A 26274-nucleotide genomic window follows, 5' to 3' on the forward strand; every position below is an offset into this window, starting at 1 on the left:
TGGCTTCGGCACCTGCAGTAACGATGGGACACCCTGAAATGCGTAATTTCAATCACAATCATTGTTAACGTTAAATGTTGTTGTTTATTGGAGATTGAACGCAAACATCGATCATTAGTTGAATTCCAGGATACACTGTTAATATATCAGACTTTTTTAATTATTTGATGTTCGAGTTTGTTTAAATAATATTGTTTGTTTTGGTAAATATATATAAATTAAAAGACTAGAATTATTCATTTAGGAATTATGGGCGTAGTATTTGTAAAAGCATATCTCATGTTTTTCTCCGGTCGTGGATAAGAATTTTTCTTATCGTTGCAAAGTTAATTACTTTCAAGATAAGGACGTGTTATTGCCGAAGTTTATCACAGGTGCAGTTTATTCTCAGACGGCGCATTAATTTTGGAAAGGAAAGGGAAAAGGTTTTAAATAAGCGAACCGGACGTTAATCGTGGCTCTTTTCTCCAAAGTTGCAAAACTTCATATTAAAAAATCTCACTTTTTTTAAATGGAACAACCTGTATATTTTTCTGTCATCACTTAGCTCCTCCATCAACCTTCAACTTTTGATAATAGCGTCTTGGTTTTCCTGGCTTTTATATTCTAATCTTAAATAAGTTATATGTAATTTACATAATAGTGAGGTGGACATGCAAAAAAAGGCAATTTTTATCTAGCCAAAACAATAACCTCCTTAAACAGGTAAGACACGAAGTAAACTTCTCGCCAGGAAAGATTGCCGGTCACAGAACACTTGATCCCGGTCGACAATCTACGTTTTTCTAAAGATGTGAGCGACTTCCGGGATAGTATCGTGTCAATGTTGAACAAAAAGACTTTTCGTTCAACATTGGCACGATCCTATTCCGGAAGTCTCTCGCATCTTAAGAAAAACATAGATTGTAGATCGACACAAGGTGTGCTGTGACCGGCAATCTTTCCTGGCGAGAGTTATAGGTATAATTAATGGCGTACCAAGAAAAAAATGCGACGGTAGAATCTTGACTGAAAGGAAAAATACCACTCTTACGTAAGATACAATTTAAGAAGTACCATGAAAAACATCTGCACAACCTCAGTCGGTGAAACAAAGAATTATTGTAATAAGAAATCTATAACACAAATTTACTACAGGATTACCTTAAATCTAAACTAGTATATTATATACATTAGTAAGAATTAAAATAAATACGAGTACGAATCGAAGCGGCATTCGGTAAAAAAATAACTTTACACACAATCCAAACCATTTAGAAGATCTTCAAAGGTGTATTTTAGAACATTGATCAAAGTACGCTGGGTGTTCAGGTACTTATGGCGGCCAGTATATTTTGGAGTGAATTTCGGATGGGCAGTTCCATTTCCCATTAAGTTTATTTTTCCAAGTTTCCCTTTCAAGCTGCTCTCAATTTCTCACAAGTTGTTATCAAGTTCCTTTTCGAATTTCCATCAGTATCTTCTCATGTTTCTCTTTTTATTTTAAATTCTTCTTTCTATCCTTCTGTTGTGCCATCCACAAAAATCTTCTCCGCTCTAGTACTCTTGAGATTTTCTGAGATTTAGAACCTATAAATCCGCAATTTTTACATTCCTCTGGTAATTTTACACATGAAATTTAAAAGTGTCCTCGGCCTATTGAAAAAAGTTTCATATGCTCTCTTCTATTAACAGATTCATGACATTAGAGCACAAAAAGTGAGACAATAATCATAGAATCTTTGATTTTCTGCTCGTCTCAGAATAGACATCTCAAACAATTTGAAATGATCTTGTAGAATTTAGGTCAATCCCAAAAGTTACATTAAGGATTTATTAAACATGCAACTTTGACAGGTTTTGAAATTCGAATGAAGTAGTATCGATTGACAGAATATAAAGGAGCGAAACGGCAATTGTTATACGTTCTGCCATGTAATTATTTAAATTAAGTCGAATATTAAAACAATAATATAGTAGAAGTAAGAACGCAAAGGATATCATTTTTAATCCGAGTGTATTCGAGAATGGCGGACCGAATGTAATTAAAACTTTCTCTTTTTCTAAATGATAGATGGCGCCTAAATATTAAAAATTGTAGCAGTAAAAAAAGTTTAAAAAATATTAAAGAAGCGAGAGGGCTATTAGAGTAAAGCATATAAAATGTAGATTATAAACTTGTATCTTTAATAGCCAAAGTTTATGTGCGGATGTTGAACGATGAATATCGTCTCTTCTTATAAAATAAAAATACAGGAAGATAAAACGTTTGCGTCTTTAATATCTTATATTTATTACCCCCCACACCAACAAAATAATTTAATATTCTTCGCAATAAATTCTGGATTACGGTTTACGGCGCAGTAAAAATGGTAATTTATAACAAAATAATATCCAAATTCGTTACAGTACACAAAAAACTGTATTTTTTGAAATAATAAATATATGGGCATTAAAGTGGGGTTACTCCCTGTATCTTGCTATTTATCAAATGTACTACATTTTATTTATTGGAACCCCTTCCACGTGGCGCCACACCTTTATTAATGCGATACCGATCATCAACGGAACTGCCATATTTAACTAAAAATAATTACGGACGTAATGAAAACAAATTGATCGTCACGAATTGCAAATAATTACTGGACAATTTAGAAAACTGGGTGGAGACGGGATATTTACGATGATTAAACTATTCATTTCAATATTTATGGGAAATTCTTACTTGGGGAAAGCGTGCCAATTATTTCTGTATGATAATGTAGTGATCGGGTAATTGTGATAGAAAAGGATCAATAAGGCGCACGCAAACGCGTCGAAGAAAATAAAATGCCAAATTTTCGCCATTCAAACGGCACGTTTAGTAATGAAGAAGCGTGTACGGATGAAAAACGCGCGATAATGGATAGAGGAAAGACGGGAGAATCTGAAAAGGTTGACTGTCGTACAACTTACAACTTGCCAACAAGTGTCTCCAACTTTGAGGGTAGTGGTGTAGTCTGATACCGAAGATAAAGGCTAGACAATCGCGTTTTAAGGTGGCGGGAGAGACGTCGGGTCGAGGGCGAAGTACGCGCAAGACAACTTGACGTCGTCGTCGGCGGCGGCGACGTGAGGTTTTCGGTTTGAGAGAGGCCAGCCAGAAATTCGTTAGGAGCCCGACTTTCTGGGACTGATTTGAGGAATCGCGGGGGAAAAGTTAGCAGCGCGGCGGCGGTGGATATAAACCCTCTTGATATCGGCGAAAGCTGCGATTGCCGAATTAAGATACCCTCCACTTTTAGGGGTGAAATATGACCTACTTGTGGTATTTGCACCCCCTAATAAGATGTCTGTGGGCTCGTGGATACCTTGCTAATCCTCTAATTTAAAATAATGAATTTTGGCGAAAGTTATCGCATCAATTTCTCGCCTTTCCTACTTTAAAATTGTGTTTTTGTTTCGAGAACGTTAAACAAAAATTGGTTCGAGATTACACCGACGAAATGCTAATAGTTTTTCTTATGCAAATTTGTGGTGTCGTGTAAGATAGGGAAACCGCCCTTTTATTTATGGTTAACCATCAATTTACGCAAATTTGCTTCAGACTTCAGACTCTTAAAACGGATTTTTCTGTAAAAGGTCACTATACTTCAACTCCGATTTTCCACAATCTGCAACCAATAAATTAATTAAAATGGCAAGCATAAAGTGGTTAGTTTTTAGGAAGTTTCAGAACTGACTCGCCTCAAAAGAGATTTTTGGAGCTGCATCCTCTTAGATAAAATTTGTTACGTCAGTCTTAAATCCTTCCTCAATATCGTACCGTCATTCTTACCATGCTGGGTGATTCTCAAAACTCGCCTTATAACTGTTACAGTGTTAATGAAGAAACGAAATTGGCTTCATTTTATATTTTTAAGCGGGGTGTCGATACAAAATGACATTCCGAGTACAATGACGCCCCACTTGTCACTTTTTATCAGAAGGTAAATTCTTGCATCATTTTTTTATTTTTTTATCTGCAGTGCCATAAAATGATTATCAAAATATACGTATTAAAATTCCCTTCTTTGAGTACCAAATGAGCCAATTATTCCATTTTGAAAAATTGATTAAACCATGGGAAGAATCGATTACCTTTATTCAGAACCTACAATGATACTTTCTTTCGTGTAAGAGTTAGTAATTTTTCATTCCCCCCCCAGGCCCCCCGGTGGTACGTCTTTCCCACACACATTCAAACCTTAGAACTCTCGTATATGGAATATCCCAAAAAAAAAGACATGTAGCGGAAGATCTTAAACACCGGGGGGTCTGGGGGGTATGGAATACCCCTCAGCACACGGTAAGAATCGATTACCTTTATTCAGAACCTACAATGATAATTTCTTTCGTGTAAGAGTTAGTAATTTTTCATTTTGTCCCCAGGTTCTGGCATGGTTATTTGTAAATGTATAGTGAGTTGGGTTGGTAGAGCAGCTTTGCTGAAACCCCGCCCACTCAAAAATAAAGGCAAAATAAAATTTTAAAAAAAGCATTCTCCTAAAAGTAGTTCAAAAGATGGACGAACAAAACGCACATTTTTTAATTCTGAAAAAATTCGCTAAAAAGTGGCAAAAAGAAATTAACTTGCATAAAAACTTGATGGCTTATATCTAATTTGCACATTTCATTTCTTTACTTTAAAACTTTAAAAGTACAAAAATTATAGTGGCACTTTTGAGAATCATCCGGTATATAGTATTAAATAGTGGTATTTTTCCAACACACATGACCTCAAAGTTTAAACTTGAATTTCGGATCTGGAGCCTTGCCCATCAAGTTTGAAGCTTTAGCCGAAGTTTAAAACTTTAAAGTTTGTAGGTAAACTTTCTCCAAAAAAGATCGACATTTCACGTTTGTTGTTTAAAGTTGATGCTTGCAAGTGTCAAACTTGAAAAGGTAGGTTGGTTGTGTCATAAAATTTGAAGCTTTTGCAATTGGAAACTTTTAAAGAGCAAACACTATGAAAATTTTTAATTTAGATGTAAGGTTTGGAGATTAATAAACTTGATACTTCAAACTTGAAGCATAAGTTTAAAGCGAGGTGCGCAATCGCAATTTTCCTGAAGCGTTTTAAACTTACAATTTGAAGCTTGCTATGTAGAATCAATTTAAAGGACAACTAAAACCTTCAATTGAAACCAAAGTTGAAGTTCCCTTTCCCTTCAGGCTTTACACTTGAAGGCTCAAAACTTGCAGACTTGAGAGGTTACACGCAGGTAAATTCGAGAAAACCAAGCTCAAGCTTGAATATGAAGCAAGCAAAGATTCAATTCGTTTTAAACTTGACCGAAAGTTCAAGTTTCAAATCCTCGCTATTGTTCTTGAGTCGTGATCTTAAAATTTGGAATAAGACCTTGACACGAACATTATAAACTTTAAGTTTCAGACCCGCAACTGAAGTATGAAGTTTAAAACCTAAAATTTGAAACTTAAAAGGCTCTAACTTGAAACGTGAAATTTAAAGTTAGAACCTTTTAGTTTTAGTATGAAAATCGCTAAAGTTCACAAACTTTATTGAAACAAAATGGCGGACACTTTTATATGTTAACGCTGTTAAAGATTTCTACCTACACCTGATTGGCCGAGCCGAAAGGGATTTTTAAAGATTTGCGGTTCTCGCGACTCTGGCTACCAAAAACCAAAAAGTTTGACTTTTTGGGATGTTATCATATCTTACTACCTACTTAAGATAGAAAATAAAGGTAAACACTACCTATTTTAGATATTGTCACCTAGAATCCAGTGGCGTAGTGAAAAAACATTTTAGACCACCGCAACGCAAACGAAACAATAGCACATCAATGCAATGGCCCCGAATAAAAGTTCAAAGTACGTTAGATATTACGAACTTCAAATTTAAGTTGGAGTTCCTAATTTTGAACATGAAGTTTTTGGAGTACGAAATTATTTGGAACTTGAAGCTCGAGTTTAAAGACTCAATTTTCAAATTGGCTTCACGTTTTGAGGCCAAACCTTTGTTTCTATTGGCTATTTCTTAATGATCTAATGTAGTGAACTCATCATAATAATGGTATACACCCACCATTAAAATTAAAGGTGCCTTTCAAGTTCAACGGTAACCAATTATGGGCTGTTATTTTAACAAAATGATCAAGGAAGTAGAGATTTTTGAGTTTGTTCACAATTTTGAAGCTCAAAGTACGTTAAGAATTTCGAACGAAAATTTAAGTGTGGGTCAAATTTTCATGTGTATAATCTAATGAATAGAGGGGGGGGGGGGTTACCTTTACAAACAGTCTGGTAACTCTCAACCGAAAAGAACGGGCACTTCCTTCAGATTTTTGTTTATATCTCTGTTTCGTGGCATTTTGGCTACAAAAGAGTTCTACTCAATATTGTAGAGAATTAAATTACCAGTGCTGTATTAGGTATCGTGAAGCCCGCAGGGTTTTAACCCTACAGGGATTAACGACAAGAGTAACACAGGTGAGTAAAACGGCAAAATAAAACTAATTATCAAAGTAACAAGTCTGGGAAATAATAATGAAACTAAAATGAAAGCAAACGACAAATAAATTAAAAAGACTTCTGGTTTTCTAAACGGGGTATGCAACCTGGTTCTGGTTTCTGGTCGGTTTAAGAGGTAAAGAAATTCTCTCTGGAATTTTATAGGGGCAAGGAGATGCACAAAACAAGTGGGGAAACGTGAAGGCATTTAAATTCAAAAGATGGGGACGACAACGGTGACATCTAACGGAGGAATTTTGTAACACATACTACCGCTAAATAAATTTTCCACGTTACCACTTTTAAAAAATGAACAGAAACGAGGATATGCATTCTTAGTTATATAAGGGATGAATAGTTTAATTTAATTCGTGTTTTCTTTCTGTTTTTTGTTTTTTTGCTTCTTTATAACTTTATATCGGATTCTCTTATCTTAGTTACTGTTTTTTTTCATATTTTTTTTTTCTCTCTTTCTGTCTTAATAATTCAGGTAATAATTCTTTAATATAGGTGAATTTTCTTATTATATAATTTTTTTAATTAGATTTATTTAACATTTATGTGTACATTATAATGTTATCTTTGTCCTATAATTGGATTGAAAAGTCTGTAGGACTATTATTATTATTATTATTATTATTATTATATAAGCAAGAAGAAAATTCGACGGCAGGCGCGGGGGAATTATGCTTTTTATATTTTAAATATTTACTAACCACCCTCGACAATATATCAAAAATGAAGAATTACCGGACCGTTTGTAAGGTAACCCCCCTCCTTTTACCTCTATTCACTGGATTTAAAGATTATGCTTCAATTTTAAACATGTTTTGGCGTATGAAATTCTTTGGAGGTTAAAGTCGCAGGGGTGTTGATTTTGTGGGCCTCTTTAAGAGAAATGGTTGGGACTGAAGTTCAAAGTGTTCGTATTGGGCCCAAATTTAGGTATTCGTACGTTCAAGCTACAGGTTTTAACTGAGAAATGGAACTAGGATAGTTAAGTAAATTTGCATTACATGATTTGATGAAAGGGTGACATAGAAAGGAAGATCCTATAGCACAAAAAAGCTATTTTCATTACCAATTTTTAGCGAGGAACTTGAGAAAATCCATTAAACAAATCTATTTTGTTTTCACATAAATTTAAAAATATATATTCCCTCAATTCTCATAAATTTCGGAACATTCGTTCGAAATAAATTCGGCGATAATTTAACGGCATTCAGTAGTAACCTGTACTATATGATTTAAAGTACAAAAGGGTAATATTTCTCACGACGCGATATTTGTTTTTTTTTCGGAAAAACTTTTTCAATTACAAAAATTCGATATAAAATAAAGAAATTAAGGGACGTCCAATTATTCGCAACCGAAGGTATATAGAATATTTATATAGAAAAAAAACGCAATAAGTTAATACCGACGTATTTCAATTTAGTTTAATTCGTTCAAAATGAAGAAAAAGTATTTACGTGGGTAGGTTGAGATATTATATTATATTCAGGGATTGGGTAAGAGCGGAGCTTCGAGCTTTTGATTTAATTTAATCTGCGGAGAAATATTAGTTTTCTCGGAAAGGTTTTCTCCGTTTGAAGTAATAGCTTGCTAGATAACCGGGTGCAGTATTTATGGCTCGAACTAAAGCATTAGAGCTAATATATTTATATTGTTATTTATAGTGGTTTCTGGGAAATTACAGGGAGGAACTCAAAGAATATGACTCTCGCGTGTTTCGGACATTTCTCTCGCTCGCCTTACGAGCGCGGACCTCCTTTTCCACGTGCCGCACACAAAAAGACCTTAAAAGTCGAATTTAATTTAAATACATTCTTCTGTTAAGGTAAAACTCATCAATATAAATGAGAGAAAGCCCACTTTCATTAATCTTCGCGCACGAACGCTCGCGGGCGGGGTGTTTTACACCTTTTCTGCGGTAGTGTGCGAATTTGTCGCGTGGAAAAAGTTTTGATGAACGCAAAAAATTTCGGAAACCTCTTTTTTGGACACAAGGTGGAAAGCGAAATCGATTTCCTTAAAATATGTAGATTCGCCGGCGGCGGACTTTTAAGTATAACTCATAGCAAAAAGCTATTCCATAAATAGGTTACATTTTTATGTGTTTTCAGAGAAAAAGGCACGAAAACAAAATACGGATTTGCATATTTTAAGTATGGAGATTACCAGAAATGTATAACAATATAAAAAGCACCCGCACATCTCACACGGAAACACCCCCTCTAGGACAATGACGATCATTACAATATACTTAAGCCCTTTACTCGTCTTTTACATAATTTATAAATAAACATTCGGCGCTATGCAAATCGCGATGGCCGCTGACGCGAATTTTTAAATACAAATTAATGCGAATACGACGCCATATTTTTCAAATACAAACACACCTAACGCGACGCGGACAAAAAAGTGATGGCTTCGATGACCCCCACAAAACTCGGAACCCTTTCATACCAATCATATCAAATTTTTAATACACAATAAATAAAACGCAAGAGTTATTTCGTTAACGAGATTTTTAAATTTACGTATATAGGGGTCTCCCGCGTTTGATTAATGAGAGATGGAATAATGGAACTCTCTTCGATCGGCATTTGCGATAACACTTGCACGTCACGAATTGTTATTCAAAACGAAAAAAAAAATATATAATCATTTTTCTCACATCGCGCGCGTCAGATCTAATTATTTGCGTCGAAATCGGTCGCGAAATTCGCACCGTGCGAAGTTGAAAGAAACGAGGCCGTAAATGGAAAATTGGCGATTAATTGGCGATAAGATGATGGAAATTGGATTTTTCGACCTCCAACTATCACGAAACATGTTAATTAACCATTTCTCTATTTGTATGTTCTACTTCCTTTATTTGACAAAAACGCTCGAATTTTCATGTAGCGTGTGAAAGGCAAAGCGAAGGAATGTACTCACCACTTCTTCAAAGCGACGAGAATAAATAGGTACTCACCTGTAACAAAAGAAAAAGTTAATGACAATTTGTTTATTAAAATATAATATGATATATAGGTATTATAATATAATGCAACATATAATTGTTTCTATACAAACGTTGACAACTTTGGTGCTAACCTAAATTCACTAGGATTCCTACCTGGACCAAGAGAAATTATCCCCAAGTTTCACGGCCCTAAGTCCTTACGTTTGAGTCGTGGATTAAAGTGTCTATGAAACATATGTACCAAATTTGGTTCAATTCGATGCAATAGTTTAGCCATAATATAGAAAAATGTCAAAAATTGACACTATCACATGGGCGATTCTGCCTATACGCTTTTCAGCTCTTCCTTGTATGTGTACCAAATTTGGTTCTAATCAATTCAGCCGTTTAACCGGAAATGAGGGTACAGACAGATAGACCGACTGACATCATCGAGATTTTGTTTGATTCGCACTTCTGGTGCTTCATACGGGCATTTCCGTGAAAAAGTGGGGGGGGGGGGGTTACCACAATTCTATACAAAACAACCGAAGGGTACTGAGCATACTGTGATCATATAATTTGTCTCGTATAACTTCGGAATCCCCCCCATTCTTTTTCATCAAGAAAACTACGAAAATAGTACGCCATTCCAAGGACGAGTAGGTATATTTTGAAAGGAATGAAAAGTTCCCAGGGAGGGCAAATATTCCAACGAATTTTATGGACGCGAATATCTTTTACCGTGTCGAAATTTCCAAAGTCAATTTTCCCCCAATCGTATCCCGTGATGAAAGCATTTAGTCAAAGAAGGCGCTCAAAATCTGTAACATTTTTTCCTGAACGATTTTGGACATTTTTTCGACCAAATTTTTATGCAAGTGTATAGTGTTACTATTTTTCCAAAAATTGACAAATTTTAAATCGTCAAAAAGGTATAGACCAGGATTTTCAAAAGCTATACCTCTTTTCCTTCTTCTTTAGAATCTGGAAAATTCTGCTTGTTTTGGATTCTACAGCTCAAAATCTATATGGAGAAATTATTTCCCAAGCGATTTGGGATGTCATTTTCCAACCGAAGTTTTGGTATTTTACCAAAAATAGATACATTTTACATGGACCGGAAGTGGATATATTTTTATAGATTTTCACCTGTACAGTGTGGTTAAAATTCGTTGCTCACCGTTAGTATTTTCGTAACGGCGAGAGATACAGTGTACTACATCAAACGGGGGTAAAAAATGCATTGGAAATGTTTGAAAATAACTGAGATATCACGGAAAACTGAAAGTGTCAAATTTCATTTCATTAACTTTATAGTAAATTGAATTTCCAGCTAAATTTTTAAAACCAAAATGGCGGACGAGCATGACCTCTTTATTAAGCGCAATAAAAAAATAATGACGTGTACAAGAACAATTTAAAAATAAAATGTTTTACTTTATTTCTGAACAAAACATCTTAGGGTAACTAAATCATGCTGAATCAACATTATTTTTTGTTTACCTCTATCTCATTTCCTAAAAATCCAATATGGCGCCCATAAGAAATAAGAAAGTAGCTACAACTTCTATATCTAGCGTGTTATGGAAATTATGATAACAGATTCAGATTCTCTGAAAGAAAGCGTCCATAGAAGGTGCTAATGGGAACCGACACTTTCAGTTTTCCGTAATATCTCAATTGTTTTCAAAAACTTTTGTCATTTAATGGTTAACCTATACTATATCTCTCACCATTACGGAAATCCCAATGGTGAGCCATGAATTTGAACCACCCTGTACAATCCATGACGTGCACAATTATCAAGATTATCAAAAGCTACATAGCCATTTTCCATTTTATAATTATTATATTAATAACCATAAAAATACAACGATAATTTATGATCTTTAATTAGATACCACCAAAAAATCCTTTTCTGCCGTAATCATTGCCTTGTAATAAATATAAATGTATACAAAATGTAGAAAAAATGAATAAAATATTGTTTACGGGTTTCAAATATACGTTAAAGGAACTGATTTATAAACAAAAGTCAGGAAGAATAAATAATTAATAAAAGCGATTGTCTCACCAGACACAATGGGGCACATTTATTTTTATATTACAGCGTAATTTGCTATTCGTTTACGAATTCGTAACAGAAACTATCGCTGCGCTGGTCATGGATTTCCTGTTGTTCTATCAGAATTGTTCTGAAAATTTCCTTTGCTAGAAATAAGGTGACATTTTTCGGCTGACGCGCCGCATAATTACTGGCGACAAATTGCTTATGTCGTCACGCTACAAATGTTTCATCCCAAAACGTCATATTATTACTATTATCAATTTAGGCAGTAACAGGTATATGTAAAATTGAAGCAGGTATAAGAACATGAAAAAATAACTCCAGAAGGATTTGAGGCGATTCGATAGGGTCGCATTGAAAATAGTTTTGTAGGAAAGCAATTTTAATTACCCGAATAAAATATTGTTGTCTAATCAACGTTATTTCTGTCTAACACCAAAAATAATGACAGGACATCCGGTATGTGGTATTATTTCAATTCATTAAGTAAATCCGGGGAACTTAGTTCGTTTCATTTGAATTTGTATCGCACTGTTTGTTTTTCCTTTTAGAAATTTTGTTAGTTTTGTAATTCTTGTTTAAATTTTATCATTTTGTAATTATTCAATTATACGAGATAAGGTGTTACGAAGAATTGCGCGTTTCATGCCGGTGGAAGTGGGGACGTTTGGTAGTAATTGGCGATTTATTAGAAACTGCATAAAGAAGATTAGTTTATGGGGAAAGTAGTGTTTCTTTAAATACTGGAGACAACGAGAAAACGGAGATGCTGGTTTCGCGACGGTTAAAGAGCATCTACATCTTTTGACGGGCGCAAGCCTGTTGGGGACCCAGAACAAGAGAGGGATAATAAATAAATAAATAAAAAAATGACGGTCAGTCAGCTCTATTTGTTTATCAAAGTCGCAGTTGGTCATTTTTTATAATAAATCGGTGCAGAAACAAGTTATCTAAAGTGGCTTAAGAAGTGTAACGTGTGTTGTCTGATTACGGAATAGTATATTGGAAGACAAGTGTTACAATGTGACCTATTGTAATACGACTATCTTGTGTCCACAAGATAGGAGTATTACAATAAAGCATTGTAACACGTGTTTTTCATACTATTTTTTCTATTTCGGGGCTTTAATTTAATTAAAAAGTGATTATCAAAAACTACAGGAGACTTTAGAATTAATATGTTGGCAACACCATTTACGTTGACAAATTTTAAGTTGGCAGCGTAGATAAACACAACACTGACATTTGGAAACTTGAAATTCCGTGAATGTGTAATTTTTTACTCGTAGATAAATTTATTTATGGTGGATGTGTAAACTGCTGATTTGGAATATATTACGTTCTTCGTGTACCAAAAATCAAGGAAAACACATAAATTTTACGTACGTAATTTGATTTCACATCTGATGATTTGACGTTGACGTCTTGGCGAACTGCCAACTTAGAGATGAAAAGTTACCAAAATCAATGTTACAATGGAACTCATTGAAACACTGTTTTTGCCGAAAACAGTTGCACAAAATTCTCATTGTAACACCGAAATAGAAAAAAAGTATTGTCAAATTGAATTCTTACTAAAAGATAAAAGTTCATAAAATTGAACAAGACAGATTTCGTCATAAAGTGTGGTGAGAATTGAAGTTTCCTGAAGCTGTCGGAGAGTGTTGTGTAAATTTTGGTGCGCGTAGTATCGCAAACCTGATTGCACGACCAGATTATATTTGTATTATTCAAAATAAAACTGTAAGGGATTTTAAGATTGCTTATTTTAATTGTCGGCCGCTTGCGTGCGGGATATTATGTTTAAACAAGCTTTGTAAGTATTTCCTTCTTTCAGGGATTTTGTTTTAATTGTTTCATGTGTTTCGGAATACATTTTCGTCATTGTCAATCAATTAAATGTGTTTATCCGAACCCTTTGTGCGACCCAGGTAGAGTCATCATGTCAGATTTTCTAAATTCGTGCCCAAGATGGGTGGGTGTTAATCAAAAGTTTTTTAATACATTCTTTGGAATTTTCGGAATTTGATCGAGATCACCGCAAGTCTCTGAAATTGAATAAAATTTAACTCAACATTAGGTTTTTATTAAGTGTACGAGGAGAAATAAAATAAAATAAAATTCTAAGTTTCAATTTTGATTTGTTTTCAGTTAGCTAGACAGATGTTTTGCAGGTGGTGTAGTGACTCCACGCCACAGCACACGGCAATATAAGTATATAAAATGGATTCTTATCTGTCTGTCTCTCTTTCTGTCTCATGTCAGCTACAGGAGTCCACACCTCTGGACCTATCCACACCAAATTTGGCACAAGCTCTAAGTGAAAAGCATCTCAAGGTCCTTATATAGTAAAAGGAAAGCACCCCGTAGGTACGCTTAACGAATATTGCACATTTCATTGCAGATAGCTAACAGTTGATGATGAAACCCTGCAAGACAAGCGGACGTAGTGACTTATCACCATGAGAAAGGCGAAAGCCGTCGAAATCAAGCTTGTGTCCCATTCAACAAAAATTTGCAATAAATTCGCGTCGGGTAATTCTACGTTAACATATCGGAAAAATTTTCCGTTTTCCAGGAAATTTTTGTTGAAACCAACAGTTTTCAACTTTTGTTTCTTTTTGTGTGCCGTACATCGTTGTATTCGTAATAAAAAATGCTACTCAATTCAGTATGTACTTTTTTTACGGGACCTTGAACATATCTCAAAGAGGCAATGAGAAAAAAATTGTTGTTTTTTTTTTAAATCTGTAGATAGCCCCACCCCCCTCCAGGAAGGAAAGATACAATGTTCATTTCTCTACAACTATTATAAAGATCTTCCTTTCCCTGAGGAGTATTTCATACCCCACACCCCACAGTGATACGTTCACCCTCAAACAATTTACTTAAAAAAGTAGTATGTAAGTGCTAAGGGTTCTAATCATTATGGAAAAGAATGTACAACCGGAGGTCGAGGGTTTGACTACCCCTCTCCCCCAGGAAAGAAAGATACAATGTTCATTTCCCTCTCTTCACCCATCGCTTTTATTTAACTGACAATTTGACTCGCGTTGCTTTCCATACCCTTTCGATTTTTAAAGAATCCGAAAATTCTGATTATCGAAGACCTCACACTGCACCTTGCATTATTTAGACCACCATTTGCCCCCCCCCCTCCCGCCATTTTTAAAAACCAAGTTTCAAAATTATCGACAGTCAAAAAACTACCCTTTACCTCTGTGACTTGATCCTCAACACGTGGGGTTTTTACCTTTTTTTTACAAGTACACATAAAGATATAGGTACCCTTTCACCCCTGCGACTTTACCCCCCCCCCCCCCTCTCACGAACTTTAATAACACATCGTAAAACTACCATTTACTCCAACACATTCAACTTTCCCTCCCTCCCGTATCGTTTGCATTTCCGATTTGATCCAACACCGCTTAATTTGGACCCCCGCCCAGGGCGGTAGCCACATTAGTTAGTAAGAGCGGACAAGTAAATCTACAGAGCGAGCGGACGAAATATTAATAATTGCTGTGTTGCGCGCCCGTACCACCCGCTAAATAAATTCTTTCTTTCCGCCCGTCTGCCTGTCGTTCCGTACTATAGCTCAGTCCCTAGACCTCGTATCGTCTTCGGGTTTTCGATATGTGAAAGCTTATGATTTCCAGGTCTGCAACTACCAAAAATTAACTTAGGCATTCGTCACTTTCTTGCCCTAAATCGGCTAAAATTGTTATTTATGCTTCAATTTTGTTGGGAAAAAGATTAAACTCGACTGCTCAATGACCAGTGTACGTGTGTTTTTTTAGTGAACTAAATATTTTTACCCAAAGGATGTCAAAATATTTATTTATGCATCAATTTTCTTGGAAAACTCGATTGCTCAATGCCCAAGAAGTGGTCCATGTGTATTTTTGGTGACCAACATATTTTTGGGCAAAAGATATGAAAATCGTTATTTATGTATCAATTTTCTTGGGAAGAAGACCTCGTATTGGCTTCAGATTTTCACTGTATGATAGATAGCACACTATCCAAAATTAATTTTGGTATCCATCACTTTATGGCCTAAAATCGATCTAAAATTTTAAATCCTTATTTATGCACCAACTTTCTTGGGGAAAACTCTATTGATCGATGCCCAAGTCATTTCTACATCTATTATACCTGTACTAGGTATTCGAAGTGGTGAAAAGATAATTAAAATGATAATAAATTATCTATATTATTTATGCGCCCACAATCTGGGAAACGCAACCACCGAAACACAAAATAAACCTCATTCATTTAATGAGAGAAAAGACACAATTAACTCCCTCTTTCAGTCTGATACACTTTCTTAATTAATATCGCGGAGCGCCACTCAAAACGGTTGAAGTTTTTTTCTTTTGTTAAATTTTTTTGGAAATATTTGATCATTCATGAGCACGCTATATTGTGTCATATTAAGAAATTTTCAAGCGCCCCCACCCCATACTTTTTCGTCCTTAGAAGAATTCCAAAGCTTTTGAAAAATTCATCGCTTTACACCACCCCATTTAGAGAAAATATAAATCTTATTTTTAAACGCACCATTTACTTTCTTGTTTTGGGATTCAGCTCATTTAATGGATTGCTATGTTCAGTTTGAAGGTTTCCAATACGTTGAGAGTGATCACTATTTTGTAATAATTTTGTTCATGAAAGCCCTTATAAGTTTTATTTACACTTCCTTAAGGCTAAGGGTTGAAAGTGTCAATTTTCATTTATTCATAAAAGTCAATTGCAAGCAGCGCGGAAAGTGGGAGAAAACTTGATCGCGGTGGTCTACGTGCCGATTGAAGCATACACTTTATGGGTGTCTGAACGGGAAAGCGACACATTTCCGACATTGGTGACCTAATAGACCATGCTGCTTCTAAGTTGAGAAATTTTTTAGCGCACTTCTCCGCAAGTGTAGTGGGAATGAAGCTACAGGTTTTCACACGTTTCGTAAATTGAGACATGCAAGTCCAAGTGCACGCTCAAACACGGGGTGGGCTGGGAGGAAAAGAAGAAGTGGAGAGAAGAAGAAGAAAGGAAATGTCGAGAGAAAGGGGAAAATATTGACCATCTGATATCTTCCCCCATTCTTCCACATTATGCAATTTTTACGATAGTATATTTACAGACATTTGCAGGAAATGGAGTTTGGTGTTTAAGTGCGATTTTCGTCGCCTAGCGATGATCGTAAGCATTTTTCCTTGGCCACGTTTGTAACAATAATATTCGTTATCACATTCTGAGATACAGCCACTAGATATGAAACTTTATCCAAGCGAACCTTGAAAACCATCTTAGTAGGGAATAGGCACAAATTGAATCCCACAACGCAGTTCGCTTTAATTTCCGAATGTTTTGGAAGTGAATTTTTCATGAAACGTCTGAAACTTACCCTAATTGAACAGAATAAACTGAATAAACGTTCCTGCTTTTATCAGTACAGCCACAAAGCGAAATTGCCTACCCTGATCGATTGCACTTGACGAAAGTCGAAATTCACCTATGCACGTCCAAGTATTTCGATACCTTCATACGCTACGAATCAGTCGGTAATTAGAATTGTAGGTAAACCGAATTTCGGAACCGCCCTTGTTTGTCTTAAAACAATTTCGGGTTACACAAAAGAAGTTTCGCTAAAAATTATTTTTAATTAAGTTAATTAGGAGTTGATTTATAGTCCATGATAAAAATATTAAATTAAATTAAAGACAGCCATAAAAAATATACCAAGCCGTTCATCATTTAAATTGGATTATGCCGTTAATTATAAAAATTGAAGTTTTTATTTTCGTTTTGCCTGCAGATTCGCCCAGATATCAATATCATTCCGTCAGCGCTTCTATTCTATCGGCTAAATCATTCTCGCATGGTCGTTTCTCTGATATAAAAACTGTAATTAATTTTTGAGATGGATATGTAAAATATTGGGCGATGGGATTTTTCCGATTGGAAAATAAATCTAAAAAAAATACATTTGCGATTTGCGATATTACGACTTGCTTTCACGTATATATGTATACGTTTACAGAGGGTTGTTTTTTAAAAGGGGGTGGGGTCTTCTCGTTATTGGGGTTGTGTGGATTGCGCGACACATTAGCCAGCCACCCTGGATCATCAGTTCAGTTGCTGTACGCTATTTTATGAAGCCATGCAAATCAAACCTGCCATTCTCTAAAGCCGCATTTACAATACATCATTGTCTCTTCGAGACGAGGAAGGATCGCCTGGTCGAAGATGGCCCGATTTCGTCGGTTGCAGTTTGGGAATTCGTGGTCCACTCTATGCTAAATAAAGCGGTTTCGTAGTCACATTTCGAATTGACTAAAATAATAATTGGCTGCTGGTTTATTGTCATGTGTAAGTGCACCACCAGCGCTGATTGTATACATGTATTGTGCGCTCGTTGTTCTCCAGGATAGGGGTGAAGGGTTTTAATGGGACCTCTCTTCGCCCCCTGCTTAATCAATACCACTGGTGCCCCAGCACTTGTACAGCCTCGCCTGCACCCTGATTGCTAATTTAATAATATGCACACCGCCAACTCTTGTTTAATATGCGGGATCAAATTTGAATATAAGTTGTACTATAGTAAGTGCACTTGTGGTGTTTTGCAGATGAAAGATACATAAAATGTAGGTGTAGTGCGTTTGTACCCTCGTTGTATTTTAACCACTTTATACGGATTCCATCATTAAGCTGGCGACTGACCTTTGATGTTCGCTCATTCACTACAATTTTGATCAGAAGAACGAAACGGAAAGAGTCGTGATTGCGCCTTCCTTTTAAAATGCATCGGAATTAGGTGCTTGCAATAAATGTAGGTGCACCGAGAGCGGTGGCAGCGGCAGAGGGAAGGTCAATAACTATACCATTATCGAAATGGCTTCAGGTTTCCCATTTCTATAATTTTATGCGCGTTTGAACATCACGCGTTTTCATGATAATTCAGAAATGAATCAAATATGCAAATAATAGATCTTGGATAAGTTCGCCTTCATGTTTAATGTATGAAAACAATATTTACTTTACTTGATTATTTTCAGAAAAGATCTATACGATGAGCAAAAAATAACGATCTCGAATCACGAAATTCGGTAATATAACTACATTAGCAATCGGAATATTTAAAACTGGCGAATGCGTAGCCTTGTTTATGTAATAAATTAAAGCAAAGGGTGGTTTTCAGGGCGCAGGGTACAATAATTACTAATTATTAGTTAAATTGCGTGCCGTTTGTAATTATATCCAAAGTCAAAAATCGGGTTACGATATAAAGTCGTTTCATTATATTCAACCATTTCGTTATTAACTTAATTAGCTTCTCTTGCATCTATACGCTAATATATAATAACCAGCCGAAGCAAACGACAAGAAAATCAATCAAAGGACCAAGCGACAAAGTTTCCGATATACCGAATGTCGTGAAAATACCTCGCATGTCAAGTCTAGTATCAATCTAATAGGTATCAATTAGCCATTATCAAACTAATGTGTCAGTGCCACGTGCACGTACAGGTTTCTAATGACTTATTTCGCACAAACAAGAATGGAGAAACTATAACGTATGGCTCAGCTGCAAATACACGATTCAAGAACGATGATCTTTAAAAACTCTAAGAGATAAATAGCAGTAGATGCAAGTGAAGTGGATAGAAATTTATGTATTCCATTGAAATTAATACCAATCTACCCCCACCCCAATTAATCGCACAAAGGGATTAGAGAACAAAAGAAAAAGTACGGCCTTGACACAATAACTAAAATGAAACGTCACCAAACGACACAAAAGCACTTTTTGCAGCCTTTTTTATTCAAAAATCGTGCCGACTTTCTCTGAAAAATATCTTCAAATCAAAAAATCAATTTTATTTTAACATAGTAAATCTTCCACCCGTTACCACTTTAAATTGTCCCGGTTTGATTTAAAAATGAGTTCATAAAATTTTTTTTTGATAGATCCAACTGTTAGACGCCGTCTAGCATAAAAACAGTCACGTCAATCACGCGGGTAGCTGCAAAACTTATGTCTTTTTCTTCGCATCGGCTAGATAGAGACGAAAATATAATGGCATAATTTGTGTACACCTCACAGGGGACTAGTGGGCGGCTACCTGCGATGATTGACGTAACTGTTTTTACACTAGACGACGTCTAGTTATAACGATCTTGAGTTAGCATATCAAATTCAAATTTTTATATCTGCAATTTTATGTCAAGATCTCAAAGTTTATCTGTAATAGTAAATTTGGAAAGGGTCAGTATCTGCATAGGAGCTTTTCAGAATTTTAGTCTACTAAATTTCAATTCTTTCTGTTTAACCACTTTTTTGGGATCGCTTTGGTTCTTAACCGTAACAATTCTGGTAAACGTTTGACTTTTCTGAGATTTCAATTTTTAATGTTAAGATTACAGCTCAAAATCCTGATTTTTAATCCTAAGTTAAACAGGTAACGGTTTTTCATAAGGTGGAGCTTACCTTATTTCATATTTTGCTTTTAATGATAAAGATTTTAAACATTTAGTAATAGATCGAGCATTTTTCAATAAAGATTGTAGGTACCTTCTCTTTTTGTCTACTTCGTTGATTGTGAATTCACCAGGATTTTCAATTCTCTTCTCGCTTTCCCTTGCTGTTTCCATTTCTTTACATTCCCATATCATTGTACGAGACCGGTCTGATAAGGACTTAGTCTCACCGACGGATGGCGCCACTATCGCAGGAGAGATTTACTATCGTCGTTGAGTGAGAGATAGTAAAGAGGCGCAACTATAATGTAAAATTGCGATACATATTCCCCATCTCATTCGCCGAAGGTTCCTGTTCCATCGGCCGGAGAGATGATGGCCCCCGTATGCACCGTTTTATGGGATTCACAATGTCTAATCTACATTGGCTACCTGGAGAAGGGCTCTACTATGCCGAATTATTGGATCGACTCCAGGATACGACGCCGAATTGAAGAAAAAAATGCTATTCCGCCATGACAGCGCACCGGCTCACACCTCCGCTGTCGCCACGGCCAAATTCGAATTGGGGTACGAACTGCTGCTCCATCCATCGTATTCTCCAGATTTGGCCCCGTGCGACTTCTTTTTGTTTCCAAACTTGAAAAAGTCACTCGCCGGGCAGAAATTTGAGACGAATAAGGAGGTCATCAACACCTTGCAGAAATCGCATTTTTCAGACGGGTTAGGGGGGGGGGGGGTTAAAAGGAGCCTGTTTTCTTTTGTAGGCTAAATACCCTGCTAAATACTTATCGGTCAGCCCTAGTACTGTATATACATCTCTTTCTCTCCACAAATTCTACATTTCCTTTCTTCTTCTTTTCTCCATATCTCATTTCCTCTCCCCTCGTGCCCGCATCTAACCCACGCTTAATATTTTTTCTTTACTCCCCTACGTATTTGTGTATCAATGTCCCTTTTTGTCATTTCATCCTATTTCTCACCTCCTTCGACCTCCGCCCATCCGTATCTATTCCTTTGATAGTATTTTTTACTTTGTTCTTTCTAGATCCCTTTTATGTCTATCTTTGTTGACAAGCATTCTTTCACTTTTTTTCACTCTTTTCGTCGAAACTTACCGCCCTGCGTCCCGACTCCAGATTCAGCCACCGCTACCGTAAACAAACGCTGCCGTTGGCAACCGTTCCCGTGAAGATATTTCAATTACTGTTGTTGCGTCCGACAGCTCTTGCGAATTCGAAGACGAGGACAAATTCATATCTTAGAATTTCTGCTCCGCTAAGCCATTATTAACAGGTTCTTGTTTCCTATGTTAATTTTAAATGAGTATTAAAACTGCAAGGCTGTGTATGTTACGCCGTTATCAGGTTGATAAGAGACCTTTATGCCGACCTGAGGAATTTCGACTAACAATAGGACTACGATTTTAGAAATTTCAATCCGGTCAATTAGGTAAGTAAAATTAACAGTATGTGTTGCAGTAAACGTCATTCTATATAGTCGTGTGGGGTATCAAAAGAAGCGCTTTTAATTAATTTCAATTTTAAGACCAATTACAGATTTTTAGAACGTCAGCAGAACGCACAATTAATTAAAGAAGTTGTAATTTTTGGACGTTCTAATCCGAATACGCTGTCGGCTGGAAAAACCGACGATTCCTCAATGGCCGAATTTGATATCAGATAAAGCAGTTGTTTAGATGGGATCTTCCTGCCGTTTGCACTTTCGCAAGTTCCGTAACTTTTACCTTTTCCGTACATTTATTTTGCATTTATACCGTTTAATTTTTGCTTTTATTTCTTGTACATTAATGTCTTAGGCTCCATTTAATTACAAGGTACCGAAGCTTTTTGTTACTTTCCGTTTCGTTGATTATAAAGGGGAAATATTGTTTCGCTTTCCCGCATTTGCTTTCACGTAGATACCGCTACCGAATGCGATTATTTACTGTTCCCGCTTAGGGAAATTTCTGTGCACTTTAATTTTGTTTTAAAATCCGGCCGACGCGTGCCCTTTAGAACACCTGGAGCTGCCGTTTATCCCGTTTGAGTTTGCTCGAGCCTTTGCTACCGCCAACCTTGACTAGGGGCCGGACCATTGGTGTCGATCAAGTCCATCTGTCCGCTTCTCTTTGGATGAAGTATTCATGAACATAAATTATTGTTCTTGGGGTATTCTCCAAATAGTCAAGAAAGAAAAACATTTTAACACTCCACATACGCGACCAGATTGAACTGGGATTGAAATAATTATGGAGAAAGAAAGAAATGAGGAAATAGAGAAGAAGAAGCTAAAAGAAGAGAAAAAGAAGATGTGAAGATAGAGAAGCAGAAAGAATACGAAGAACAAATCAGGAAAAATCAAAAAAGGACTTTCGGAAGGAAAAGGGGAACAGAACAGGTGGGAAAGAAATGCAAATCCAAGATCAGAAGCAGCACTTGATAAGATATAACAAGGAAAGCAGGAGAAAGAGGGGGTGATAAATGAGGTAGAAAGAGACGAGGTGGTACGAGGCAAGCTATCAAGAGAAGAGCAATTAAAGAAACCAAAGAAAGGAAGAAGCGACAGGAAGGAATATCGAAAATAAGGCTGGGATTCTCACGACAGATAGGATCAAAGAAAAGATGAAGAATCTATTAAACAAGATATGGAAAGGAAGAGGACTGCCTGATAAATGGAAGGAAGGGGTAATAGCGCCCATTTACAAACGAGATGACAAAGACGGTATGGAAAATTATAGGAGAATCACGATAATTGAATTATTTTTTACCTGTGAGGGTAAGGATAGGAGGAAAGGAGTTGGAGTGTTTTGGACATTTATAGGACTAAGACAGGGATGGCCACAGCCCAACCTGATTTCATTTCTACAAACAGAGCTAGAACAGATTAAGGAAATGATGGGGGGAAGTATTGAAATCGAAGGTGATGGAATTTGGAAAGGGTGAGGAAAGAAAAGAGAGATAGAATGGACATGAAGGGATGAAATAGTAGAGGAAGTAGGAGAAGTTAAATACTTAGGGTACCAAAAGCAAAGAAATAATAGGGCAAATGCGCAAATAAGGGAACTTGGAAAAAAGAGAAAGTGGCGATGCGACTGGTGTGGGGGTTTCAAGGGAGTTTCAAAAAGATAAGAAAATATATTTTCAATGCAATGGCGAAAGAGGTGCTCATGTACGGAACGGAAGGAATGGGATGAATTGGAAGGAACACAAAGAAGATATTACAAATGGTGAAAGAATGCTTATCAGTAAGGATGAACATAAAAGGAAGAACAAGGGAAAAATACTATGCAAGAAATGGATATATTGAATTGATAAAAAGGGGCATTGATACACAAGTACAGCACCAGAGGGTGAAAATAGAGAGTCCACGGGGAAACAATAGGTACAAAGAACTAATACAGGAGTGGTTGTCAAAATACCTAAGGGAGGGAAGAAAAAATTTAAAGATGATAGCGAGGCTTAGATACGGAAATGAGGAGAGCGGGAAGGAGAAATGGAGAAAGGAAGAACAAAGGAAATGCAAAATTTGTGGATAGGAAGAGGAACAATGTAAAGAGGTGGAAAGAGCAAGGGAAAGCAGGAGTGGCGAAGAGAAGAGAAATGGATTTAGGAAAGAGGGGAAAACAACATAAATTTCTTGTTTTTGCCATTTAGCGTTAATAAATGTTGATTGATGGATCGGTGTTGGAATTTTAAAGCTTGAAATTTAAGGTTTAGACTAAGCTCCAAAATGTTATTATTAATGTAGGGCTTAAAGCTCGAAGGTTGGAATTTAAAGTTTAAGCCTTGAACTTTAGAGAGGCTTGAACTGAATTTACGTACATACATCCTGTATATTTTGTTAATAATAACAAATAGGACACTTTTATAAGAGTCGTTTGTGACTTCATTTTCAAAGGATTATTACGTTGACATAGCCCGAAATCCGCCTAAAGCTAATTTTAAAAATCAAACCGATCAGTCAATTAAACCGAGCTATACGAAAATAACTGTACGAATTGGTACCCCTGTCTAATAACGCCCCTCGCTGTTTCCAGTCTAGCCGTTCCACAAGTTTTTTTTTTAATAACGTCGGAAAAATTGGAGCAACCGTAAATGGCTTAATTAAATCCGATTCATGGCAAGTCTCTAATAATGTTGTCTAAATCTATCGTCGGTCCGTCCTCTGACCTCTCCAATTTAGCGTTGATGTATAAATTATATAAAACGTGTCACGCTTTAAGTTTGCATCTCCAATTTCGGCGTGCTTCAGAAATCTTCGCGGTGATTGATTTTGTCGCGAGAGAGGCGGCGGTAAACTCAATGATTTGTGTGAACTTATCATTAATTGTCTACGACTTACAAATTTATGCGCTAATTAGAACCCCCCCGAACGCCAGCTGACATCTAAACTTCACTTCTACACTAATTACCCTTATACTACTTACACCAAATAAAAAATTTTAATTAACAAAACCGTCGAGCTTGAAGTGCGCGTGCGAGGGAGGGCTAGACGAATGAATAAGTTGGTAATAGGGAAACGTCAAATACTCAATCTATAATATAAAATAATCCAGGGTGAACGATTTTGTTCATTGTCTTGATTGTTTACAAAGGTGATCAGGCCAAAAGCGGCTACCACCATCGAACAGTTGTTCCCGGCTTTATCCGTGTATTTTACTGCTTAATATTGTTTACACGCCGTATTTGTTACAACCCTCAACAAAATGTCTTCAATGTTGACTGATATTAATAATTCCGATTTATATATGCGCAAATTTCAGCGACGACGATGACTAGGCATTGACGTAACTCAATTTAAAAGTCTTCATTATACTTGTCACAGTTATGGAATTAATTAATGAGTTTGTTAAAACAAAAACTATGGGAAGTTTCTATTATCTAACAATATAACAATATTCAAGGTGGATTGCTAATGACTCGGCAGGAATATCGATGTACCTACTTCTATTTTATCCCAAAAGTTACGTCACAATGGCGATAATTGCAAAATAAATAAACGTTTATAGAAAAATTTTCCATTCCACCGTTTTAATAAATTGATTCGTCAATGACAGTAAATTGCTTAATTAAAATATATTTAATCTTGAACTTGACTCGGCACGGATGCTGCAAATGTGCATTGAAACGTGATATGTATTTGGGAAATAAATGTATTTCAGTATCCTTCCGTTATATGTGTATAGGTATATCCAGGATATCTAAATACAAAACAAAACGTATTGGAGATGCTGTGTTTTTCGTTTCAAGTATTCAAGACATTTTCGAAAAAACAGCCAGTATCTAACATTAATTTCCACGATGCGTTATGTCTGCGTTAGGAAATGTTCGTATTGGTTCAATATATGCAATTTGAGGTAATTAAAACATTTTCACCAATCGGAACAATTCCAAAAAAATTTCCGCTCCAGAAGGGGGAGTTTAAAACACTAGGCAACTGCTCAACTTTACCGCAAGATTTATTATAATATCAAATCGAGATAGGGCACATTTGGAGTATTGCCCATTTTAATTAATGGGGGAATTTTTTTTCTAAATTGGTACATGTTTCAAGTGTCTTTTACAAAGACTCTATTCATTTCAAATTCCATTCATAAGGATTCATTAAGTTTTGTTCTGTAATATACGAAATTGTCAACTCATAAGTTTCTTGTTCACTACGAATACGGATTTTGACCATGTAGTAAAGTTACACTTCCTCGAAAAAATCACTTCACTTCTTATTACAATATCTCAGAAAATTCTCAACCCCTATCGGAAAAAAGTTTCTGCAGATTAATTCGTCTCAAAGAACTCGCCAATTAAGTAATTTTTCTTAAGAAAAAATTCCATCGTCTCGGAAAACTCGCCCCTGAAGCCTACCCTCAAATAATTTAATTTAATAATAAAATTACACCTGAAAATTCTTACTCTCGGTCAGCATATTCTTCCCACAAAAATTGAACGCTATTGCGCTACTAAACAGTCGCACCTTTCTCAAATTCCTGTAGTAACCTCGTTTCGAAAACGTCATTTTGCTATGGAATACCATCCCCAAAACCCCCCTGAAAATTGTCACCTCCCTGAACATAAGCGCCAAAAAAATTCAATGTAAATTGATTCGTACCGGAAAATTCGCTTACGGAAACTCGTATGCGAATGATTTGTTCCAAAGAAAAATCGCGCCTTCCTCATAGTATATTTCTGCAGCAAATTCGTCTCGAAAAAGTCAATCTAGAAAGAAGACTCCTCTCAGAAATATTTGAAAATTTGCTACGGGCAATTGTCACCCCTTGGAACAATCTCCCCAAATTTTCAAT

The sequence above is a fragment of the Photinus pyralis genome, unplaced genomic scaffold (assembly GCF_008802855.1).
Source record: "Photinus pyralis isolate 1611_PpyrPB1 unplaced genomic scaffold, Ppyr1.3 Ppyr1.4_LG6, whole genome shotgun sequence".
Lineage (NCBI taxonomy): Eukaryota > Metazoa > Arthropoda > Insecta > Coleoptera > Lampyridae > Photinus > Photinus pyralis.